Source organism: Theropithecus gelada, chromosome 10, assembly GCF_003255815.1.
Source record: "Theropithecus gelada isolate Dixy chromosome 10, Tgel_1.0, whole genome shotgun sequence".
In the NCBI taxonomy this organism is placed as follows: domain Eukaryota; kingdom Metazoa; phylum Chordata; class Mammalia; order Primates; family Cercopithecidae; genus Theropithecus; species Theropithecus gelada.
The window spans coordinates 26527433-26546957 of NC_037678.1; the positions used below are offsets into that span (position 1 = coordinate 26527433).

The following is a 19525-nucleotide window of genomic DNA, read 5'->3' on the forward strand; positions in this document are numbered from 1 at the left end:
CTAGGTAGTACCATTCAGGACATAGGCATGGGCAAAGACTTCATGTCTAAAACACCAAAAGCAACGGCAGCAAAAGCCAAAATTGACAAATGGGATCTCATTAAACTAAAGAGCTTCTGCACAGCAAAAGAAACTACCATCAGAGTGAACAGGCAACCTACAGAATGGGAGAAAATTTTTGCAATCTACTCATCTGACAAAGGGCTAATATCCAGAACCTACAAAGAACTCCAACAAATTTACAAGAAAAAAACAAACAACCCCATCAAAAAGTGGGCAAAGGATATGAACAGACATTTCTCAAAAGAAGACATTCATACAGCCAACAGACACATGAAAAAATGCTCATCATCACTGGCCATCAGAGAAACGCAAATCAAAACCACAATGAGATACCATCTCACACCAGTTAGAATGGCGATCATTCAAAAGTCAGGAAACAACAGGTGCTGGAGAGGATGTGGAGAAATAGGAACACTTTTACACTGTTGGTGGGATTGTAAACTAGTTCAACCATTATGGAAAACAGTATGGCGATTCCTCAAGGATCTAGAACTAGATGTACCATATGACCCAGCCATCCCATTACTGGGGATATACCCAAAGGATTATAAATCATGCTGCTATAAAGACACATGCACACGTATGTTTATTGCAGCACTATTCACAATAGCAAAGACTTGGAATCAACCCAAATGTCCATCAGTGACAGATTGGATTAAGAAAATGTGGCACATATACACCATGGAATACTATGCAGCCATAAAAAAGGATGAGTTTGCGTCCTTTGTAGGGACATGGATGCAGCTGGAAACCATCATTCTTAGCAAACTATCACAAGAACAGAAAACCGAACACCGCATGTTCTCACTCATAGGTGGGAACTGAACAATGAGATCACTTGGACTCAGGAAGGGGAACATCACACACCGGGGCCTATCATGGGGAGGGGGGAGAGGGGAGGGATTGCATTGGGAGTTATACCTGATGTAAATGACGAGTTGATGGGTGCAGCAGACCAACATGGCACAAGTATACATATGTAACAAACCTGCACGTTATGCACATGTACCCTACAACTTAAAGTATAATAATAATAAATAAATTTAAAAAAAAAAAAAAAAAAAGAGAAGAGCTGATGACACGTCTGGAGATAGATCAATCTGGACACGTACTCCAGCTGATAGGGAAAGGAAAGCTAAGGACACAAGAAGCAAGGAAGTCTTCCAGTAAGAAAGATGAAGAACATACATTATCAGGAAGGAAGATAATGGCTGGCTGAGCAGGTATCTTCATACAATGAATCAAAAATATCAGAATCGTTCATGGACATCCCTCATAAAAAGTTAAGGAGTAAAGCTGCTGAAGACAAAAATAAGCCTCAAGAGAGAATACTATTTGACCATGATAAGGATCTCAAGGTCAATTGGTTTAATGAAGCTCAGAAAAAAAGCCCTAATAAAAAAATCTAGAGAACTAAACACCAAACTTTCATATGACAAAAGCAATGTTTTTATAAGTATATTTCAGTGAGGTATATTTTAATACTGACCAATGTGAACTTTTCTAAATACTGTTGTCTTTAATAATTGTGAAGTCTATTTCCTTTTATAATAGATTAAAAATTATATATTTTTTGTAAGTAAACTGATTTTTTTGAAAAGTCAGTCTTGTGGGATGAAAAAATACGACTTACTGGAAAAATAGTCTTTCCCTCATAATAACCTAATAGGGCATTGCTATTAAAAATGCTAAAATAAAAATTCAGCTTATGAGAAATGGCAAAGCTAGCTGTGGGGCTTGATGCTTGAGTAAATATGCATGCTTTATTAAAGATAAAGAAAGGAGGCTTGCCGGTAATTTGTATGTTAAACAAAATCCCAACTAGGAAATCTTTACTGCTTAGAAAGGTCCCCGACAAGGTTCAAAACTATTCCAATGTTCACCTATAGCTCAATCTGGCAAGGGTTCAGAATGGTGACTAAGAAATTACATAAAGCTGGGTGAGATGGCTCACACCTGTAATCCCAACACTTTCGGAGGCCAATGTGCGAGGATCACTTGACCCAGTAGATTGAGACCAGCCTGCTTAAGATGGTGAGACCAGCCGGGCGCGGTGGCTCAAGCCTGTAATCCCAGCACTTTGGGAGGCCGAGACGGGTGGATCACAAAGTCAGGAGATCAAGACCATCCTAGCTAACCCGGTGAAACCCCATCTCTACTAAAAAAAATACAAAAAACTAGCCGGGCAAGGTGGTGGGCGCCTGTAGTCCCAGCTACTCAGGAGGCTGAGGCAGGAGAATGGCATAAACCCAGGAGGCGGAGCTTGCAATGAGCTGAGATCCGGCCACTACACTCCAGCCTGGGCAACAGAGCGAGACTCCGTCTCAAAAAAAGAAAAAAAAAAAGATGGTGAGACCCCATGTCTGCAAAAAACTAGCCAGGTGCAGCGGAGCACACCTATAGTCCTAGCTACTCAGCAGGCTGAGGCAAGAGGATCCCTTGAGCCCAGGAATTTGAGGCAGCAGTGAGCTGTGTTTATGCCACTGCACTCCAGCCTGGGTGACAAAGTGAGACCTCATCTCTTTAAAAAAAAAAATAAGAGACTTAAGACCCCTACACAACAGTAATGGGAGACTTTAACACCCCACTGTCAATATTAGACAGATCAATGAGACAGAAGGTTAACAAGGACATCCAGGAATTGAACTCAGCTCTGCAACTAGCAGACCTAATAGATATCTACAGAACGCTCCACCCTAAATCAACAGTATATTCTTCCCAGCAACACATCGCACTTATTCCAAAATTGACCACACAGTTGGAAGTAAAGCACTCCTCAGCAAAAGTAAAATAACAGAAATCACAACAAACTGTCCCTCAGATCACAGTGCAATCAAATTAGAACTCAGGATTAAGAAACTCACTCAAAACCCCACAACTACATGGAAACTGAACAACCTGCTCCTCAATGACTACGGGAAAATAATGAAAGGAAGGCAGAAATAAAGATGTTCTTTGAAACCAATGAAACAAAAGACATAATGTACCAGAATCTCTGGGGCACATTTAAAACAGTGTGTAGAGGGAAATTTATAGCACTAAATGCCAACGACAGCGCAGGAAAGATCTAAAATCGACACCCTAACTTCACAATTAAAATAACCAGAGAAGCAAGAACAAACAAATTCAAAAGCTAGCAGAAGGCAAGAAATAACTAAGATCAGAGCAGAACTGAAGGAGATAAAAAAAACCCTCCAAAAAATCAATGAACCCAGCAGCTGGTTTTCTGAAAAGATCAGCAAAACTGATAGACCACTAGCAAGACTAATAAAAAAGAAAGGAGAGAAGAATCCAACAGACACAATAAAAAATGATAAAGGGGGTATCACAACTGCTCCCACAGAAATACAAACTACCATCAGAGAATACTATACACTCCTCTATGCAAAAAATGAGAAAATCTAGAAGAAATGGATAAACTCCTGGACACATACACCCTCCCAAGACTAAACCAGGAAGAAGTTGAATCTCTGAATAGACCAATAACAGGTTCTGAAATTGAGGCAATAATTAACAGCCTGCCAACCAAAAAAAGTCCAGGACCAGACGGATTCACAACTGAATTCTACCAGAGGTACAAACAGGAACTGGTTCCATTCCATCTGAAACCATTCCAATCAATAGAAGAAGAGGGAATCCTCCCTAACTTGTTTAATGAGGCCAGCATCACCCTGATACCAAAGCCTGGCAGAGACACAACAACAAAAAAAGAGAATTTTAGACTAATATCCCTGATGAACATCGATGCGAAAATCCTCAATAAAATACTAGCAAACCAAATCCAGTAGCACACCAAAAGCTCATCCACCAAGATCAAGTTGGCTTCATCCCTGGGATGCAAGGCTGGTTCAACATACGCAAATCAATAAATGTAATCCATCATATAAACAGAACCAAAGACAAAAACCACATGATTATCTCAATAGATGCAGAAAAGGCCTTCAACAAAATTCAACAGCCCTTCATGCCAAAAACTCTCAATAAACTAGGTATTGATGGAACATATCTCAAAATAGTAAAGAGTTATTTATGACAAACCCACAGCCAGTATCATACTGAATGGGCAAAAACTGGAAGCATTCCCTTTGAAAACTGGCACAAGACAGATGCCCTCTCTCACCACTCCTATTCAACAGAGTGTTGGAAGTTCTGGCCAGGGCAATCAGGCAAAAGAAAGAAAGGGTATTCAACTAGGAAAAGAGGAAGTCAAAATTGTCCCTGTTTGCTGATGACATGATTGTATATTTAGAAAACCCCATCATGCCAGCAAAAATTTCCTTAAGCTGATAAGCAACTTCAGCAGAGTCTCAGGGTACAAAATCAATGTGCAAAAATCACAAGCATTCTTATACACAAATAACAGAGAGCCAAATCATGAGTGAACTCCCATTCACAACTGCTTCAAAGAGAATAAAATACCTAGGAATCCAACTTACAAGGGATGTGAAGGACCTCTTCAAGGAGAACTACAAGCCACTGCTCAACGAAGAAAGAGGACACAAACAAATGGAAGAACATTCCATGCTCATCAATAGGAAGGATCAATATTGTGAAAATGGCCATACTGCCCAAGGTAATTTATAGATTCAATGCCATCCCCATCAAGCTACCAATGACCTTCTTCACACAATTGGAAAAAACTGAAGTTCATATGGAACCAGAAAAGAGCCCACATTGCCAAGACAATCCTAAGCCAAAAGAACAAAGCTGGAGGCATCACGGTACCTGACTCCAAACTATACTACAAGGCTACAGTAACCAAAACACCACAGTGCTGGTAACAAAACAGATACACAGACCAATGGAACAGAACAGTGGCCTCAGAAATAACATCACACATCTACAACCATCGGATCTTTGACAAACCTGACAAAAACAAGAAATGGGGAAAGGATTCCCTATTTAATAAATGGTGCTGGGAAAACTGGTTAACCATATGCAGAAAGCTGAAACTGGATCCCTTCCTTACACCTTATACAAAAATTAATTCAAGATGGATTAAAGACTTAAATGTTAGCCGGGCACACTGGCTGACGCCTGTAATCCCAGCACTTTGGGAGGCCGAGGCAGGCAGATCACAAGGTCAGGAGATCGAGACCATTCTGGCGAACACGGTGAAACACCACCTCTCCTGGCTGAGACGTGGGAAGGAGACAGAGTAGACGGCAGAGCATGAGACTGCAGGGCCCTCCCTAGCAGGTGCTACACAAACCTGGACCATGTCATGGGAGGAAACTTTCTTGGTCTTCATGGAGGATGGGACTCGTCCAGTCCCCCTGACTTTCATGAAAGACTTTGCAGTCAGATAATGGTCATCCATGCATTATGTTCCCCATGGCAGGCTCATGCTGTGGGGCACTGGGGGCAGAGGTCACATCATGGCCTTCAAGGAACAGGCAGCCTTCAGGGTGCAGGGGACAGTGGATAGCGCTGCAGTTCCGAGACTCGAAGGCAGGTGATCGGCCGCTGAGGGTGAAGAGCAGTGCAGCCGACGCTGGACGGCCCCAGGAGACAGGGGAGTGCATTTCCAAGGAAGAATGTAGTTTGCCACACAAAGCGGAGGGGACAGACCTCCCGGGAGCAAAATGCAGGAAAAGCAGTGAGGCTGGCAAGGTGGGGAGAGGAAGGGCATCAGCTCCGGGGGCTGCCAGAGCAAAGGACTGCCACTGTGTGGCTTACAACAGACATTCACTCTCTCCATTCTGGAGGCCACGGGTCTGAAATTCAGGTGTTGGCAGAGCTGGTTCCTCCTGAAGGCTCAGGGAAGGGTCTGCTCCAGGCCCCTCTTCCAGGGCTAGGGGGCCAGCACTTCTTGGCGTTGCATGGTTCCTAGACGCACCCCTCTGGCCTCTGCCTCTGCCATCAAGTGGCCATGCCCTTCTCTGTGTCATCATGCCTCTGTCTGTTCACCACACCTGAAGCCGGTATGGCCTCAACACTTACCTCAATTACAGCTACAAAGAGCCTATTTCCAAATAACATCTCACTCTGAGATCCCAGGTGGGTGTGAATTTTGGGGGGACACGAGTCAACCCCAGGAAGCAGAGTAGTTGGGAGACACGGGCACGGAGGCAGGGGGTGGGTGCACTGGGACGCAGGCAGGGGGTAAGGGGACCTCTGATGCTGCTGGCCTCATGGAATCTTGCTGTAGGGCGGTGAGGGTGGCTGAAGGAGAAACACCCGCAGAGGTGTGGACAGGACCCACGCACCATGAGGAACCACCGCTGGCCCCTTGACAGGTGAAGATACCAAAGCAAGAAGCTGAATGTGCCTGGTAAGGTCACTCGGGTTGAGCAGCAGGGCCCAGATTAACCTGAGGTGAAGTCCCCACCGATGGTGGACGGGATGGACAGAGGGGATGGTCCAAGAGGACCCCGGTCCTGGTATGGAAGGGTCTGCTGAGGATGCAGAGGAGGAAAGGCCAGTTTCTGACCCACCCAGGGCCTTGGGGATGAACCAATGAGATGGAGACACAGGCAGCTGGAGATGCAGCCTGTGCCAGGTGGGAACCAGGGGCCCACCGGCTCACTGTGAGTCTCCATCACCACCCCATGCACCACAACCTGGGGGGCTCCTCCGCTCTCCCATCACCAATGCCCCTCAAAGGCCTTGTTGGGGCAGCCCACGACGCCCTTGGGGTCCACAGACATCCCTTGTGGCTGGCTGTGGTCACATCCCCAGGGCGCTGCTTGCTGTCCAGTCAGTAAGAGACATAGGGTGTGTGCCTGTCATTCCCAAGGCCTTCACAGCAGACAGAGAGCAGGGCCCTGCTTGGTGGCTCCCATTTGAAGCCAGCGAACTTTGGAGTGGCTGTGTACATCTCCCTCTCTCCCCTGGGTTTTTGTTTTAGAGGCCAGATTGAGGCCAGACAACAGGTGCGATGTGTTGATCCTGCTACCTGAGAGCGTCTGACTTTTCTTCTTCCTAGGCAACAATCTAGGACCGGTGTTTCACGAATGCAGGTCCACTTCAGAGGAACGAAGTGACATGCACTTTCAGGGTTGGAGGCGCTGTGCATGCCAGATGTCCAGCCATGGGAGGAGGAGCGACCCTTAGACCCAGGAGAGCAGAGTCTCATTGCAGCACGAGTGTCTTCAACAATGTGCAATGTCAGAAAGCCCAGGTGCTGCTCACAATGTCTTGGGAACAAAGTCCTTTGCTGACCTTGTAGTCTGCCCGGGGTCTGGGGTAGGGAGGGAAGAGCCAGCTTCCTATTACTCTTTGTCCCCATCTGTGCCACTGGCTGGACAATGGGGAGGGAGAGGCCCTCCTGACCCCCCAGGGAAACCCGTACCTCTCTTCCAAAGAGGAGAAAGAGGTTTCTCTTTGGAATCCAAGCCTACACCCTGAAGTCCCACCACTGCCGTCCCCTCGGGCTGCTGCAGGTGGGTCCTCACACGTCCTCCCCTGTTGGTCCCACCTAGTCTTAGCCTCAGACAAGCACCCCAGGAGGCCAGCACCCACCCCAACCCTGCCCAGTGTCTGGTCCCGATGCCTGCTCCAGACCTCTAGACCCCCATCCTGAACCCAAGCCGCAGGTCCCAGGCAAGTCACTTACCTGTCGGGGAGGCTGCCAGGATCTGCTAAGAACAGCAAACCCCTTCCTCCCACGCCAAGCACAGATCAAACGGAAAAGCACAGGCAGGCACTGAGAAGCCCATCATGGGAACGGGCAGATTAGGGCATATTATCATGGTCCTCAAAAGCTTCTAGAGCTTCAAATATGCAGCCATTCAAATATATATGCCATTTTATCTCACCACATTATTCTGTTTCCAAGGCACACTTATTAACCTAACATTCTTCCTTGCCTCCCAATTATAAAATCTTAGAAATGGCAAGAAATATTCTGTCACAAAATATGGAGGAGAGCACAAGAGAACCACATCCCCAGACCATCATCATTAGATGAGTCAGGATAAACATTACACATTATTATTATTGAAAACACCGAACTTCAGGTGGCACAATAAATAAGAAGGCCTTAAAAAGGACAGATACCCTAACACACGCTACAACACGGATGAGCCCTTAAGACATCACACCGAAAGAGGCCAGTCACAAAAGCACAAATACTGCCTGCTTCTGCTTACGACACGTCCTGAGAATAGTCAAATCCACAGCGAGACAAAGTAGAATGGTGGGTGCCAGGGACTAGGGGAGGACCATGGGGAAGTGGTGTTGAATGGAGACAGAGTCTAGTTTGAGAAGATGAGAAGTTCTGGAGGTGGATGCTGGTGACGGCTGTGCACTTAATGCCACTGAACTGCACACTTAAAAATGGCTGAGATGCTTCATTTTATAAGGTTTGTTGCAATTAAAAATAAATAAATGAATGGGAGGAGAACAAGAAGAAATGAAGCTACAAAGATACCTAAAACCTCCTTAATGTCACTCCCACATTTATTATCTATGGCAAAATCACATAATCCTCGATAACATTGATTAAAAGTGTTCTCTCCTGATTTCATGTATAAAATAAAGCTCGTATCCCAAGGCAGAAATTAGAATCTAATTCAGGATTTAATACTATCAAGTTGTCCCATGTTATTCCAATGCAGCTCATCATGTCTCTGCTTGACGGAACCTTCTGGAAGCCTGAAATCCTAACAGTCCCCATTGTGCCCCAGGAAGGTGTGTTCACACACCAACCTGGCCAGCCCAACCCCAGCCTAAAGAAGTTGTGGGCTGAGACGTGGAGCAAGTGTATTCTTGTCAGGAAACAAAACTTTCATTTAAGAGTTAAGGACTGCTCACTTTGGGAGGCCGACACATGCGGATCACACGATCAGGAAATTGAGAGCATCCTGGCTAATATGGTGAAACCCCGTCTCTACTAAAAAATACAAAAAGTTAGCCAGGCGTGGTGGCAAGCACCTGTAGTCCCAGCTAATCAGGAGGCTGAGGCAGGAGAATGGCATGAACCCAGGAGGCGGAGCTTGCATGCAGTGAGCCAAGATCATGCATGCCACTGTACTCCAACCTGGCGACAGAGCAAGAGTCCATCTCAAAATAATAATAATAATAATGAAATAAAAACTTAAAAAAAACAAGGAGGAAGTACTGATCATGCTACAACCTGCTTGAAACTCAAAAACATTCTGCCAAGTTAAAGCAGCCAGATACAAAAGGCTACATAATCATGATTTCATTAATATGAAACACCCGGAATCCACAGAGACAGAGCCATGCTGGTTGCCAAGAGCAAGGGGCAAGACAGACTGGAAGTCACAAAGCTTACTGGGTATGGAGTTTCCTCAAGTGATGAGAATGTTCTAGAACTGCACAGAGGAAGAGGTTGCACAACATTGTGAATGTAATAAATGCCACTGAAGTGTTCTTTTTAAAATGGTTAATTTCATCTTATATGAATTTCACCTCAAGTAAAAAGAATTAAGAATTGATAGTAAAAATGTCTCATTTTGCCATGAGATTGTCCAAAACGAGAAAGCGATTCTGAACGGCGTTTCAAGAATGATTTCCTTCAAACCAAGTTGCCAAATGAACTCAAGAGATGAACAGATGTCCTAAGATGCAGAACAGCTTCTCCTTCCAAGAGCAGGAAGCCACCTTCTGACGATGGAGATACCAAACTCCCCCACCTTAAAGACACTGAGTATGGCTTGGGTGGAGCCAAAGTCACCATCATCCGTTTACACCATGAACCACACATCATGGGAGAAGCCCACACAGGCCCACGTGCCACAGTGATGATACCAGATTCAAGACTTCAAAAGGGATCAAACACGTGGAGTTTATCAGGGACCTTCTGATGTCTCTACTTTGCTTCAAGTCCTCACAGAACAATCCAAAGGCATTCGTTGGTTGAACAGGAATCCAAACGTCCGACCACAGAACACCCCTTGTTGGGGAGTGCCGGGAACTCCCGTGGGGAGACGCTGAGTGACCAACAAGCCTGTTTTAAGATGAGAAGAAAAGGAGGAACCCTGGGGCTTCAGCTTCCAGGGGAGGTTCCCCATGGCAGCACGGTTGACTCTCGTGGGGACTGGGTAACTCTCTGTGAGGTGCCTGCCCCCAGGAGGATGCTGGGCAACATCTCTGGCCTCCACTCACTAGATGTCAGCAGCATCCTACCCCAGGCTGTGACGACCACACGTGTCTCCAAGACAAAGTCTGCCAGTGCAGCAGCACACCAGCTGACAACCTGGCCCTCAGAAATGATGACCCAAACCTCTGGACCCCTTCCGGCCTCAAGACTCTCAGCACGCGGCTATGCCAGGCCGCCCAGGCCTCTGTGCCTCCCAACAGCAACGTCTGGGGCATTCCCCTGCCACCTGGGCCCCAAAAGCAACATGGGCTGGGCCAGCAGGGAGCCATTCCAGCCTCGCTCTTCCCTGCCAGAACCAGAAAGCCACCTCTCTGCCCCCGTCCTGGAAAAAATGGGCCAAGTTCCCCAAGGCAAAGATTAAATGACAAAACAAATTTAAAAGAGTAAGTGGTTGCCTGGTTCTGAGCCAACGGACACCTTCCAGCATGACAACGCGGCCCTGAGCACCTGCCAAGGGACAGCCATATAATCCCCGACCCAACGTGTCCACAAGCCACTGCCAGCCCAAGAGAGCTGTCGACAATGAAGATGAGACATTTTAGCAAACACAGCAAGCGGCCCAACCCAGCCCTGCAGCAGGCCCTGCTCAGAGCTCTCAAGCTCTTCAGCCACCGCTCACCACAGACCCAGAGAGTCAGGAGCAATTAGGGCCAGTCTGGAACATTCCAGGCTCCAGGTATAAACATACCATCCAGCACACAGCCAGGCTCCTCATCCAGCCACCGCAGTGGCTCCATCTCAAAAAAAAAAAAAGAAAAAAAAAAAGTCAGGAAAGAGCACGTTTCCATAAAGAGGGCATGCTCAACTGTGTGACCACGCCCTAGACACCCGGTGACACGGGACCAAAAGCAGCCCACAGGTTTTCTGTTCAAGGTACTTTCCCTGACAATGCCACTCTCCCACTATTTCCTCTGTGACCTTGGGCAAGTCACTTAACCTCGGCTTTGGTTTCCTCATCAGTAAAACTGGGTGACTGGATTTTCTGCCTCCCGGAGTTCCGTGAGGATTGCAAGAGCTAAGTCTTTGCTCTCATTATCTGCTATTGCTTCTCCAACCACCCAGGGAGGCAGAGCAGATTCTGCTACCCCAGTGACAAGGGACATGGGGCCAAGAAGAAAGGCTCAGGAACTGTGCCTGGGACACACAGCTGTCTGTTGAGGGTGCAGGTCATGATCTTCCTGCAAGGTAGAGACTGGTGCTCAGTGAAGCCCAGGATGTCCTTGAGGGATCCCTCCAATGCTTGTTTCACCACCTTCTTGATGTCATGTTTAGCAGGTTTCTCCAGATAGCAGGTCAGGCCCATGACTGACAGATTGGTGGTGGGAACACAGAAGGCCATGCCAAGGAGATTCTTACTTATCTCAGGATTGACCTTGCCCACAGCAGCCTTGGCAGTGCCAGCAGATGCAGAAATAATAATAATCTTCCAACCCATGAACACAAGAAGTCATTTATTTCTGTGTTTAATTTCTTTAATCAATATTCTATACTTTTCTGTGTACAAGTCTTTCACTTCATTTGTTAATTTCTTAGTGAGGCTATCTAGTCCCAGGCTTTTGTTGCTGACCAGTAGGTTTTTATTATTAATCCAATCTCTTCACACACTACTGGTCTGTTCAGATTTTGTGTATCTTCATAATCCAGCCTTCACAATTGTATGGTCTTAGAAACTTACCCATTTCCCCTAGATTACAGTCTGGGTAGTAAAGAAAAAAAACACTAGTTTTTAGGGGGAAAAAAAGCATTTGAGGGTATGTGTCCAGGTTATATAGTTAAACTAGTGTCACAAGGGTTTGTTGTACAGATTACTTCATCACCCAGGTACTAAGCCTAGTACCCAGTAAGTATTTTTCCTGACCCTCTCCCTTCTCCCACCCTCCACTCTCAAGTAGTGTCTGTTCTTTCTTTCTTTGTGTTCATGAGTTCTCGTCAGTTAGCTCCCACTTACTTGTAAGTGAGAACATGTGGTATCTGGCTTTCTGTTCCTATGTTGGTTTCCTAAGGATAATGGCCTTCAGCTCCATCCATGATCCTGCAAAAGACATGGTCTCTCTCTTTTTTATGGCTGCACAGTATTCCATGGTGTATATGCACCACATTTTATTTATCTAACCTATCATTATAGGGCATTTAGTTTAATTCCGTGTCTTGGCTGTTGTAAACAGGGCTGCAACGAACATTCGTGTGCATGTGTCTTTTTGGTAGAGTAATTTACATTCCCTTGGGTATATACCCAGAAATGGGATTGCTGGGTTGAATGGAAATTCTGTTTTTAGCTCTACAAGGAATCGTCATACTGCTTTCCACAATGATTGAACTAATTTACACTCCCACCAGGAGTGTAAGTGTTCACTTTTCTTCACAACCTTGAAAACGTGTTATTTTTTGACTTTTTAATAATAGCTATTCTGACTGGTCTGAAATGGTATCTCATTGTGGTTTTGATTTGGATTTCTGTAACAGTAAGCGATGTTGAGACATTTTTATATCCTTGTTGACTGCATGTATATCTTCTTTACAAAAGCGTCTCTTCATATGCTTTGCCCACTTTCTAATGGGGTTTTTGCTTTTTCTTGTACATTTAAGTTCCTTACAGATGCTGGATATATACTTCGCAAATATTTTCTCCCATTGTCTGTTTACTCTGTTGAGAGTTTCCTTTACCGTGCAGAAGCTCTTTAGTTTAATTAGATATCATTTGTCAATTTTTGCTTTTGTTGTGATTACTTTTGGCATCTTTTTCATAAAAGCTTTGCCCATTCCTATGCCCAGGATGGTATTACCTAGGTTGTCTTCCAGGGTTTTCAGTTTTGGGCTTTACATTTAAGCCTTTAATCCATCTTGAGTGAATTTTTGTATATGGTGTAAAGAAAATGCCCAGTTTCAATCTTCTGCATATGGCTAGCTTTCCCAGCACACAGTCATTTATTCAATAGAAAGTTCTTTCCTCATTTTTTTTTTTCTTTTGGTCAGTTTTGTTGACAATCAGGTGGTCATTGGTATGTGGCCTTATATCTGGGCTCTCCTTTCTGACTGTGGTCCTTTGGTGTATTGTTTGTTTTTGTACCAGTAGCACACTGTTTTGATTACTGTACCCCTGTAGAATAGTTTGAAGTTGGGTAATGTAATGTCTCCAGCTTTGTTCTTTTGGTTAGGATTGCCTTGGCTATTCAGGCTCTTTTTTGGTTCAATATGAATTGTAAAATTGTTTTCCTACTTCTGTATAAAATGTCATTGGTAGTTACACAGGAATAGCATTTAATCTACAAACTGCTTTAGGTGGTATGGACACTTTAACAATACTGATTCTTCCTATTCATGAAATTAAGACATCCAATCCCAGTCATTAAATCGGAGGAGACTCCTGTATTACGTACGGCTGCTGTTCCGACGGGAGACCTAGGATGCAGGACTGCTGCCTGTCCCTCTGGTGGCCCTGCATGACTCAAGGATCTGTAACTCATCAAAACTCTTAAGCTCTCACACTGTGGTTGTCACTGAAGCCATGACCACAATCCAGCCCCTGCTGGTGAGACCACCTAAGAATGTCACAGAGGTGCGTCATCTGCTGTTGCTCTTCTGTCTGGGCCTCTGGTGGCTGCTAGCCCAGTGTACAGAGAAATGCAAGAATTTCAATAATTAGTGTAGTTGGCAGGTTTTTGGCCTCAGTTTGGACGCTGTCCCAATATCTGTTTGGTGCAAATGGCTTACTGATGTTCTGTACTGGACGGTCCACTGGGTCTGGGATGGCACCACTGTTTGCCAGCATTCAAACATGCTGTTTTGTGCCACTACATACTGCTATTGCACAGTGTTTTCAGGATTCTCCTGAAATTGACGTGGCTGGAGACAATGCACAGAGCTTCTCAACTCCCCTGCAGCAATGGAGGGTAAGTCCCAGTATAGACACGTTTTCCAGCATGGCATCAAGGCCCTTGCTGGGATTAGCTCCCTCAACCCACTACTTGAGGGTGTGTTGCCTTCAGCTAAGTACCCTGTTCCAGTGTCCTCGGGTCCTGGGACTGGTCAGGACTGTACTGGCTGTAAGTTGCAAAGTCCTGGCATTGAGCCAGAGTGAGCAGGTCTGGACAGTGGAGCTCCACTTTCACCTAGTTAGTGGTAGAAATGTAGACTACGAGGCCCCAGGGGAACAATAATTCCCCTCAAGACTTGGAGTGGGTGATGTGACACTAAGCTCTCAGTGTCCGTGAGGGAAGCCAGGGTGGAAATTTAAATGGCTTAACCCTGACCCATGATGGGGGTAACTTCACACCTGAGTCCTCACAGCACCTCACAAGAGTAAGCATGGCTGAGGCGGGCACCTTCTCTGTTGCTGCCTTCCTTGCTTCTGGAAGATCTTTGTATCCCCTGACCTTCAGGAATACCAACGGGTTTACCAACGATGAGGGGTCACAAAATGATAGTTAACTATGGTAATCCTGAACATGTGGCGCAGCTCCCTCTAAGTCTCTGGAGGAGGTGGAAACTTCATTGGTTCTTCTAAGACATTTGCTCAAATGGCTGCATGCTCCTACCCCTGCATCCCCCTGCCTCCCCCCTTCCTTTAGTGGATGCTGACTGAGACCCCTCAGAGGTTGACTGACACGCTCTTGATGAGAAAGTGGCACCCTACAAGGTAGGACAGAGGAATCCACCTCCTCGCCAGGGATTCCCAGGCACCACCTGACACAACAAAATTTCTCAAGACGCCCAGGAACAATGGAAGGTGTAGACACATAACTACACCATGGTGGAAACGCAACATTTCCTACAGAAGTAGATGCAGACAAAGGAAAAAAAAGGAAATTAATTGGTTATAAAAACTTTTGGGGATGGTGTCTGAACATGCTGCTCATGGCAGAAAAATTGTGTCACTTGGTGGGGCTAAGCAAAGACCCCAAAATACATAATTTGCTAAAAACCTCTAGGATAATTAGGGAAAAATTTGTCTGGCAACCACAAGAAGAGCCTCCACTTTACAATATGCTTCCATAAGTGTAGGAGTCATAGCATCAAGGACACAGATGAGGACAAGTTCACAGAGGAAGAGTGACGAGGAGAAACAGACTGCCAAGGAGGACGCTCTCCTCTTTTTACACGGGTCTTTAAGGCTTGGTGAAGCACTCACCGCTTCATCACTCGGATTATAGCAAAGGCACAGGGAGAATGGAAAACTTTGGCAAGGACTAGACTTCTGCCCTGTCGACAGGCATTGTGCAATGGCTCCATCATTTTGCTGAGCACCATTCCCACACAGACCGCACCACTATCTTGAAACCAGAGAAAGCTCCTTAGGAGTAAAAGCCAAGGAATTTCTGCTTGAAGAAGTCGCTCCCCCAGCCCATCCCGGAACCCTGCTACCCAAAGCCTACCAGGGAAGTCTCACTCCAGTTCATAGAAACCACTGGCATGGTACAACAAGCCTCAGACCAAATGGATACCTTAGGCCGCTAGCAAAGAGAAGCCAGAGAAGCTCAAATATTGTCTGCTCATGGGTTCTCAGTAAAAGCTGGGGTCCCTACAACCCACAGACCTGCCATTTCCAGAAACAGAGATGGGGATTCAACGCCCCTTATCATTCACCACCACACGGGCAACACCCTGAATGCAGGAAGTCATCTGCTCCCCTCTTCCCAGGGAGGAGAAATAACTGGAACAAAACATCCTCTACTGGCAGCTCCATGGCTTTGGCATGTGAAATCCTCTTAACATGGGTCAGATGAGAGGTAAGTTCTGTATGCTGGACAAGGCACTCCAAGCATCCTGGCTCACATGGGATGGACAAGACAGCCATGGCATCCCTAGTACCACCGCAACTCCAGACCCACTGGCAAGGCTCATCTTGACCCTTTCTACAGACCTACAGAAACAGCAACTTCCCCAAACCCTATCCTAGGAACTTGGGAGTGCCCTGGCCCATGTCCCTCCACCAAAACACAACTGCCCATATACATCACTGACCATTCATTGGGACAGATAAAACCAACAATACTCAATTCTACCCGTAGAGACCCTGGAGCACAAATCATAGTCATTCCTAGGAACCCAAAGCACCCAAAGGACAGGTCACCCATTCCTTTCTGAACTATCTGGCCAACCAGTCATGAACAAACGTATTACCACTGAGGTCACAGTGGGCACCATGTTAAAAATCTAATTGTAGTGGTTCCCCTCTCTTTCTTACATCCCATTTTAGGCATGGACATCATACCCTGCCAACACCACACATGGAACAAAATCATGTTCCCGGCCCTCCTGGCAGGACAAGTCAAATGGGAACTGGCAGGTTTTCTATAACCAGTGAAGGTGGTTCCTATACCGTAGCACCACCAGGGCCTGTAAACAGAGGGGCTTGGTTCATTATAAAATATCTTCTAGATATAAGAATTATTAAGCATACACTCTTTCAATTCTACACTCTTTCAATAATGCACTCTTTCAATTATCCCGTTTGGACAGTACCTAAACCTCTTACAAATAATTAACACAAACTACTGATCATAGAAACCTAATGTCCACCTACCCTCCCCTCAAGGTCCCCACGACAAACGTAGTTCGGTTAGTAGAAGGTAAACAAAGGGCTGTGGGATGATATTTTGCAGCAGTAGATTTGGCCAATACGTTCTGTGCTATTCCCAAAACAGAAGAGTCCCCGTTTGCTTATACTTTTCAACAGAGTACATATACATTTATCAGACTGCCCACATGCTATCTCAGTAGCCCAGCAGCAGACCTTAAACACGTGTTTCAGGACCTATGTACCCTGTGGCACTACACTGATGACATTTTGCTCAGAGGCCCCTCAGACAAAGAAGTCAAAAGAACACTGGCCATTTTAGTGGCTTTCCTCCAAGCTGAGCAACAGCCCCACACAATGTTCAGAGCGCAGCCACCATAGTCAAGTTCCTACTATTGCCTCATTCCCAAAGGACATTTTACCTCTGAGGAAGCATATACTCCATTTGTCCACTCAGATAAAGCTCACATATGCTGTTATGAGGAAGCCCACCACATTGTACTGGGGCCCACAAAAGAATACAGTGCTACGGGTGGATCAGCAGGCAGTCTCCCAGGCCATGTCCCTGCTCCTAATTGGTTCAGAGTTTTGTGTTGAGGTCCTTGTTGCCATCAGTGACACACCCTATGGTACACACAGGCAAGAAGGCTTTTACTGAAAAATTCTAATTCCCAAATCAATAACCTAATTTTGCTTTTACTGAAACTGTGACTATGCAGATTATTTAAAGTCCCAGGTCACATTAAGCTCCAGGTAGACACTGGACTGTAAGTAAAGACTTTAGGCCCCAGGTTCACAGCCACACCTCCGGAGGATACCACACCCCAGGTAGTTATAAGACTCCATCCAGACACCAGTCCCCAGGTGGAGAATTTGGGCCCCAGCTGGATGTCAGGTTCCAGGTAAACACCAAGCCCCAGTTGACTATCTAACCCATAGGTGGACATCAGGCACCATGTTGACACACAGGCCCACATAGATACCTACACCACAGGTGGACATGAGGCTCCAGGTACATACCCAGTCCCCAGGTGACTATCAGGCCGTAAGTGAACACCAGGTCCTAGATGAACATCAGGACCCAAGCAGATACCCAGCCCCTAGGAAACACCAGGCTCCAGGGGGACACCAGAACCCATGTGGGCAACCAGGTCCGGAGGTACATCAGGTTCCACATGGACACCCAATCTCCAAGGGGATACCAAGCCCCCAGGTGCTCACACCAGTCCCTCGACAAACAAAAGGTCACAAATTCTCTGGCCAAATGCAATAAAGTCATCTCCCCAAAAAATATGTATTTAGGAAACTGGAAACTACAGTTCTCAATTATTCTCAAATCAAGGAACTCTTAACAGAAAGCCAAACACTTTACACAGAAACAACCATGGAAACTCCCATATCCAGCGTAAGTGCAAGGCTGCTCAACTAGTCCCAGAGGAAGACCCACCACAGGCTTTGCCATGGAGGATGCAGAGATTAGAAGGAAGAATGGAAATGTGGGACCTAAGATTGCAATATAAGAAAAGAGAAGGAGGCAACCATGCATACCAACAAACCCAAGAAAGAAAGGGTGACATGGAGAAACAATTAACCCACACCTGGTTTCCCAAGAAACATTAGAAACCACACTGCAAATGAAATGGCAGGGCGAATCAAGCCCTATTTAGATTTTCAACTGTGGGTCTCTCCTAGACAGTTTAAAAGCCTACAAATTTCTAAGGCCACCCTGAACATGTCCTACCCACCCGGTAGAAATTCACCACTAGGAAAGATCTGGAAACCAGTGCAGTTCCAGAGTTTACCTTGCAGAAGCTTCCTGCAGTCCCTGGACACCATCGGCTGGCTCTGTGGCTTCTTGGAGGGCCCACGGCCAAGCCCAGCTTGCTCCCTCAGCTCCAGTACGTGGCTGCTGATGGCCCGAGGGGCCTAGGCCTGGGTTCCTGGAGCCCTTGAGAAGCCACTCTGTGTGCGCACACCGGCCCTCAGCAGTGGGCAGCATGGCGCTCACACTCTTGGGCACCAGTCCTTCCCACGAGTGGTCTGGCTAGGCATGCCTCCCGGGCCCCAAGTCCAGCACCTGCCTGAGATCCTCATGCCATGAGCAAAGCATCAGAGGCAACCTACCCAGGCACTGCCTGAGCCAAGACAGTGCCTTCCTCACAGCCTGTGCAGGATGGCAAGGTCCCGGATGACGAGGAGCAGGGCCAGGGCAACTCTTCACCCATTCTCCCCGGGAAAAGGGTAGGTGCATGGGGACACACCCCTTGTAGGTGAACATAAGACCCCAGTGGTCACTGAAGCCACAGGAAAACATCAGGCTGCAGACAGACACCAGGCCCCAGGTGGACACTAGGTCCTACGGGGATACCAGTCCCTGCATAGACATCAGGCCCCAGGTGGACATCAGGTCAGTTTGGCACATAGGCAAGCCCCAGGTCGACAGCAGGCCCCAGCTAAACATCAGTCCCCAGGTGAACGCCTAGGCCTCAGGTAAATACCAGGCTCCAGGTGGACACAAGGCCTCAGGTACGCACCAGGCCACAGACTGAAACCAGATTCCACCTCGGTCATCAGGCGTCTTAGTTTATGTCAGGTCCCAGGTTGACACATAGGCCCGAGTGGAACCCCAGACCCCACTTAAACTCCAGGCTCCAAGTGGATGTCTAGGCCCCAGGTAAATTTCAGGGCCAAGGTGTACAGGAGGCCCCAAGTGGACAACAGCCCTCAGCTAAATGCCTAGGCCCCCAGTGAACACCAGGCCCCTGATGAACATTAGGCCCCAGGTGGACACCAGGGCCCAAGAGAAACACCTGGTTCCAGATGGACATCAGGTCCTAGGTAAGTACGCAGTCACTATGTAGACATCAGGCCCCAAG

General features: G+C 46.7%; 1 pseudogene; it reads left to right on the top strand.

Annotated features, from left to right (window-relative positions):
- The window catches only part of LOC112632383, an 11272-nt pseudogene extending 9739 nt beyond the window's left edge, over positions 1-1533 (top strand).
- Positions 1534-19525: the final 17992 nt, after the last annotated feature.